Genomic DNA, 7,219 nt, shown 5'->3' with positions numbered 1-7,219 from the left:
GTCGCATATTTGAGATATGCTAAGAAAGTTATGTTTTAGACCTTCAATATATAAAATATTTTTAAACAAAGGAAGGTTATAGAGTTGAACAGTACCTTGGCCCATAATCTTGCTGTTGCTGCCATCACCAAATGTGACTAAACCATCAACCATGTCTTTGAGATCAGTGAATAAACCTTTATCACCAGTCATATGCCTTGAGCATCCACTGTCTAGGTACCACTTTGAATGGCTTGTTGCTTTGAAAATGGTGTGAGCAACCAAGCAGGCAACTTTAGGAACCCATTTCAGAACTGTTTTGGGTTTAAGAGTATAGTTAGTCTTCTTCTGACTGATGTTGTAAGAAAGACCTACTGAGTTAGATTTTAAGAGCTCCTTGAGTAAATCTACTATCTTTTCAGCAAGAGGGCTTTGGTTCTGATTTTTAAAGTTTTCATGGCTGCTTTTAGGTTTTTAAAAAGTTTTTGTATTTTTAGAAAAACTTTGATAAGTACTTTTCCCTTTTGAGTTTGAGGACTCTCCTTTCACAAACTTGGGAGGAGTATACTTTTGATTAAGAGTTGTATTCTTATCATAGCCCAATCTGGATCGATCGCCACTTTTTCTTGATCCGGATAATAGTTTTTCTAACTTTGGATCTCCTTGAGCACACCTCCATGTATCTTTTAAACTCAAAAGAGAAGATACTTCATTTTTAAGTATCTCATTTTCAGATTTCAGATTTTTAATCAGCAAGGTTTTGAATTATAAATCGTATTTTGATTTTTCAAAACAATCTGAAATTTAGAATTTTTCTAAAACAAGTGATTCAAAACATTCTTTGAGTTTAAAAAACTTTTCTTTTTGAAGTTTAAGTTTGACAGCAATTTTATAACTTTCCTTGTATAGGGCATTGTAAGCATCTTAAAGATCATTTTCATTTTCATGATCATTGTTTAGATTTTCTTCACTAGTTGAATCATCATGATCTAAAAAAGTGAATTTGGCTAGAGTCATAAGGGCTTTAACTTCACTGCCCGACTCAGTTTCAGAATCTTCTGATTTAGAAGAAGCTTTAGAATCAGATGATTCATCCCAAGTAGCCAACATTCCCTTTCTTTTTATTTTGTCCTTTTTAGGACATTTGTTTGCTAAGTGCCCATACTCTTGGCAGTTGTAACATTGACTATCTTTCAATGACTTCCAACTTTTAGATATAGGTTTAGATCTTTTCTTATCATTTGATTTTTGAAAATCTACCCTTTTCTTGCTTTTGAAAATCTTGTAGAATTTCTTCACTAAAAGAGCCATGTCATCTTCAGAATTTTCTAAATCCGAGTTTTCTTGAGAAATACCTTTAAAAGATTTGAGAGCAATGGATTTACTTTTAGGAGCTTTAAAGTTTAACTCATAGGTTTGTAAAGAACCAACTAGTTCTTCTACCCTCATATTATCCGTATCACGAAGTTCCTGGATTGCAGTTACCTTAGAGTTGAACCGTTCAGAAAGTGAGCGTAGTATCTTTGCACACACTTTACTTTCTGGGATTTTATCGCCAAGACCCCACATTGAGTTTACAATGTCATTTAATCTTGTGTAAAAGTCCATAAACATTTCATTTTCCTCCATATGAATTTCTTCAAATTTAGTTGTGAGGAGTTGGACTTTAGATTTTTTTATAATTATAGTACCCTCATGTGTCATTTCTAATATATCCCAGGCTTGCTTTGTAGTATCACAGGACATGATTCTTTTGAACTCATCCGGTGATAGTGTGCAAGTGATTGCATTTAGTGCTTTTGCATTGACATTACTTTAATTTTTCTGAAGGGTGGTCCATGAGAAATATGGTGTTACTTTCATTGATTTTGAACCATCAATACCAGTCACTTCAGTGGTAGGTGGGTTCCATTCAGTCACTGTGGCTTACCACACATTCTCATCCATTGATTTGAGGAAGATCCTCATCCTAGCTTTCCAATAAGCATAATTGGAGCCATCAAAGGGTGGAGGCCTAGTGACTGATAGGCTATCAAAATTTAACATCTTATATATAGCTTAGATCGTTAGCTCAGGAATTAAATCTAAATAATCATCAATGTTTCCTGCCTAGTCAACATCGGTATATCCTGAAATGGCCAAGCTATATGTCCTAGAGGGGGGGTGAATAGGACTATGCCAAATTTAAAAATAAATACAATGGAATATGAAATAAAGAATAGATAGCATTCACAGAATATGAATGGAAAGCAACCTAAAATAGAGAAATACAAATACAAATTGTTCTAAGGACAACCTTACACCAAAAACCAAAGTTTATGGTAGGACAACCTTATTTCTAGAACAAATAGAGAAACTGAAGCTCAACGTAATAATAAAGAGATAGCAAAAATATAATGCTAAAATGTAAATCTAAATTGTTACAACATTCCTCACTGTGCTTGAAATGAAAATTTACAACATTCACATCCACACATACATTCCACAATTATGAATGATAAAAGATAGGAAATATAAATCACACATCCACAACACAAAGAATTATAGTGGTTCGCCTGTGTGTTCACCAACTGTTAAACAACAGCCACACAGAATGCTACTCCACTCCTAATATCCTCACACAGGGGATATTAGCATTCACTATCAAATAGGTTTTCATAGGTTCACCCAAAACCTTCACAATTGTGTCTTTTTCAAAGGGCTTACACAATTCAAAAACCCTCACTTCTGAGTTTTCTGGCTCTCCTCAGATAACCAATAACTTTGAGATTTTTCTAGCTTAACCTCAAACAAAACCAAATAATGTAAATTACACAAATTGTAAAATACCTGATTTTCTCCTTCGTTGCAGCAACCCAGAAGAACCAAGTCGAAATAGAGATTTGAATGTCAAAGTTCAATGTCCAATACTCACTTTATAATAGTTGTAGGTTCTAATAGATTTTAAATTAAAACAGAAGGGCTAGCTCTAATTGATTTTGATTTCAGAAAAAGGAAAACAATAATTCCTCTTTTTCAGATTAGATTGGAATGCAAGAAACAAAATCAATTAAGAAAGCTAAAGAAAGAGAATATTAAATATGCACACTTAGCTTATATGGAGCACCGACTTATCTCTCAGAAGACTAAATTAATTTAGCTTAAAGTTCATATTTTATTCTGAGATTCGTGCTCTATTTATAGGTGAGCAAATCACACCTTCGACTGGTCTAAGGACCTCTACGACTGATCGTAGAACCAACAGATATTTGAAAAATTCGGGCACGATAAGATTTGACAGTTTTACGACTGGTCGTAGGTGGTCTACGACTGGTCATGGGTCTCCTACGACTAGTCGTAGGTTCTCACGACTGGTTGAAGCAGGTCAATTTTCAACGCTGTTGTTGAGACTCAAATATTGCATAAATTTTCCCATTTGTATCTTAGTTTTATGAATATAAATCATCTTAATATTCTATTTTACTCATGTATGTGTTGCAAGGTGAATTTAAGAGCTTGGATTGAAAAAGGGTGCTAAAAAGTAAGAATTTGATACTAAAAAATCACCAAGGCAAGGGATGGATCTTAGGAAACCAAGATTGAAGAATTCACATGCCAAAGATCTAAGAAAACCAAGTGAGGAATGAAAAGAATTGAAGGTTTGAAGTGAAGAATCTTGAAATCGTCCTGAAAGGTGTATTCTAAAGCTCTGAAGTCTATTTTGAAAAACTAGGTAGCAGGAAGTCTGTTTTAAATTAACTATGCAGCGAGAAGTCTATTTTGAGAAAATACGTATATTTGAGGCATTTACTGGGGTTTTCAACTTTGTACGAAAATTAGAGTTCCCTACTTCTTAAATATCATTAGAAGCATTCAAGAGCAATATTTAAGATTTTTAAAGAGTTTTTTGTTTTATTAAAGCTTTATAAGTTATTTTATTTATTTTAGATCTTTTCTATTTGTATTTTTTCATTTTTCTTTCTTGTTGCTTTTTATTTCTGCAATTTAATTATGTTTTTCTAAGTTCCCTTTAGCCCAAGCTAGAAGGGAAGCATATGGGTTTAATAATTTTTTAAGATTATGATGATTGATTGTTTTAATGATGAGGAGAATGGTGTATGCATGTTATCTATTATTTAGGTTTTGTTTTTTTTTATCCTCTTGTGAGATCCATATGTTTCCATCATATGAGATCCACATTGATGGATAGGCTTACCCTAGATCAATCAGATTTCCTAGATAGGAGATGTTCTCAACCTGTTATATTTCTTTGATATTCATTATCCTATAGATATTGAATACTTAAAATCACTGGCACTTGAGAATATATGTCAATGGTGCAAATCCATCATTTTCTAATCTTTTATATAATTTATTAAAATATTTAAATTGTTTTATTTTTCGATTAGGCTGACCATAGTGCTCAGATCCTAGTTGTGTTATCCAAGTCATCATGATTTTGGAACATTAACCTATGTGTGGAACTTTGAAGCTTGGGTGTTATTTTATTCAGTTGAATTACATCCATTCAAAAATCCCAAAATCAAATCATCAGATTAATTTTTATTACTTAGTTTGTTTTGCATTTGATTATTTTTTTCTTCTCACAATTCATCTCCTTGTGGGATCGACCCTGTATTCACGGGATACTACTTACGAACCTCTGCACTTGGAGGCAAGCAATCAAGTTTTTGGCGCCGTTGCCGGGGAGAGACTGAGATAGATCAGATCTGTGCAAGATAGCTAAGGTAAGTTTTCTTCTAAACCCTCCAGATTTTCTGTAGATTTTTTATTTTTATTTTTTTTCTTTTCTTTTTCTTTGAAAGTAAATTCAGTTGGGTCTTTCAAGCACTAACTATGACATAAGGTTGCCCTGCTTGGGATTTTATCACCCAAGTGTTATGGTTGTCCTACAATTGCTGTTTGATCAGAAAGATCATCCGTTGAATCTATTTTCCAGATTAGCATAGTTTAATTTCTGCATTAGTTTTACTTTTATTTATTTATTTATTGGATTGAACCCTCATGGTTGGCCCTGCCACTTGGGTTGTTGATTTATTTTGCTTTGTGGACTGAACCCTCATGGTCGGCTCTGCCACCCGGGTTGTTGATTTGTTTTGCTTTGTGGACTGAACCCTCATGGTCAGCCTTGTCACCTGGGTTGTTGATTTATTTTGCTTTGTGAACTGAACCCTCATAGTCGGCCCTGCCACCTAGGTTGTTGATTTATTTTGCTTTATGGACTGAACCCTCATAGTCAGCCCTACCACCTGGGTTATTGATTTATTTTGCTTTGTGGACTGAACCCTCATGGTTGGCCCGGCCACCTGGGTTGTTGATTTAAGTTTTTATTTTTTTTAAGTATCATACTTGCGATTTGAATTAGTGGTATTTGTTATGTAGTGTAGATGGTTTATGTCCCGTTGGAGTAGGGATCAAAACAATCGACTCTCCTCTGAAGGGGGACTAGTTCCAGGCTTTTATTATTCACTTAGAAGAGGCACTCAACATCACTTGGATTCCATGGCAGACCCAGTTAATAATCCAAATCCAAATCTGTCAAATCCAACTACAAATCAAAATAGAGAAAATCAACATAATCCTCCTCTTGAGGATGAAAATGAAGTTCATAGGAATGTGTTAAATCAACCACGGGCTTTACGTGAACATTTACACCCTGAGAGATCAACTTTACCATCTTGCATAGTGTTTCCTGCTCACACAGGGAACATTGATTTTAAACCAAGTGTCATTCAATTAATTCCTAAATTTCATAGCTTGGATTCTGAAACCCCCTACTTGCACCTCAAGGATTTTGAGGAAGTAATTGCAACGTTACAAGTAAACAATGGCAATAGGGATGTATTTAAGCTTAGGTTATTCTCATTTTCTCTAAAGGATCGGGCTAAAGCCTGGCTCAACTCTCTAAGACCTAATACCATCACTTCATGGCAAGCCTTAAGTAGAGAGTTTTTGAAAAAGTTCTTTCCCGAGCACAAAACAAATGCACTAAAACAAGAAATCATGTCATTCTCTCAAAAGGGGAATGAACTATTTTTTCAAGCTTGGGAGCGCTTCAAAGACATTCTAATTACTTGTCCACATCATGGTTATGAACCATGACACGTGATTGATGTTTTCCGAAAGGGGCTCACCATGGATACTCGTCAGTTCTTAGAGATGATGTGTGGTGGAACCTTTCTTTACAAAGATCATAATGAGGCTTGAGATTTTCTAGATTTGTTAACAGAGAATACGCAGACATGGGATGTCTCTGCTAAATCAGACCAAACTAGACCTATTCCTAGAGAGAAAGCGGGAATGTATGTCCTAAGAGAGGAAGATGACCATAATGCAAAATTCGCTGCATTGGTTAGAAAGGTCGAAGCCTTAGAAATTAGGAAGGTTGATATAGTTAAAGCAAACACTTCCTTAGGTAATTTTTGTAGCATTTGTGGTGGTACAGACCATGACACAAAGGATTGTCCAATAATCTCAGTTGTACAAAATATCACGCATGAGCATGATCAAGCAAATGCTATAAATAATTACCAAAGGTCAGTTATACAACCAATGGGAAGCATGTACAATCCAAATTGGCGTAACCATCTTACTCTTAGTTGGAGGAATGGACCACAAATTAATGCGCCCAATGCACCTCAAATGCCTCCACAAAATAACTTCTTTGGGGCACCTAACAATGCACCATATGTGCCCCCACCAAAGCGATCATCTGTGGAGGATGCATTGACCACATTCATGAACTCTCAAGCTCAAATGAATCAGTCTCTAATCCAATTAAATCAGGAATTAAAGACAGTTGTGGCTAGGATTGAGACTCAACTAAATGCTAGGGAAAAAGGCACCTTTCCTTCTCAACCTATGCCAAACCTTCGAAACACACATTTCATTGAAGACTCAAATCCAAGTGAACTACATCATGAACAAGCTAAGGCCATCATTACCTTGAGAAGTGAAAAAGAGGTCGATAACAAGATAATACAACCGATAGAAATACCGGAGGATGAACCACTGTCTCAAGAAAATGATGAACCGGCTATGGTTCAAGAGCCATAACAGCAAAAGGATAAAGAGACTAAGTCATATGAGCCTCCAGTTCCGTTCCCATCTAGACTTCGGAATCCAACCGTCCCCATGAAATATCAAGAGGTGTTGGATGTGCTTCAAAAGGTTACTGTTAATATTTCTCTGCTTGATGTCATTAGACAAATTCCATCATATGCTAAATATCTCAAGGACT

The 7,219-nt window shown here is 35.3% G+C and overlaps 1 non-coding gene across 1 annotated transcript; it reads right to left on the bottom strand.

Moving 5' to 3' along the window:
- Window positions 1-5,964: 5,964 nt before the first annotated feature.
- LOC131234128 (small nucleolar RNA R71) lies at window positions 5,965-6,071 on the bottom strand. The gene has a single exon (XR_009165538.1). It is a non-coding gene; the product is annotated as a small nucleolar RNA R71 (small nucleolar RNA).
- Window positions 6,072-7,219: the final 1,148 nt, after the last annotated feature.

The sequence above is a fragment of the Magnolia sinica genome, chromosome 18, assembly GCF_029962835.1.
Source record: "Magnolia sinica isolate HGM2019 chromosome 18, MsV1, whole genome shotgun sequence".
In the NCBI taxonomy this organism is placed as follows: Eukaryota; Viridiplantae; Streptophyta; class Magnoliopsida; order Magnoliales; family Magnoliaceae; genus Magnolia; species Magnolia sinica.
The sequence above is the reverse complement of the archived record's forward strand: the minus strand, read 5'-3'. Positions and strand labels throughout refer to the sequence as shown.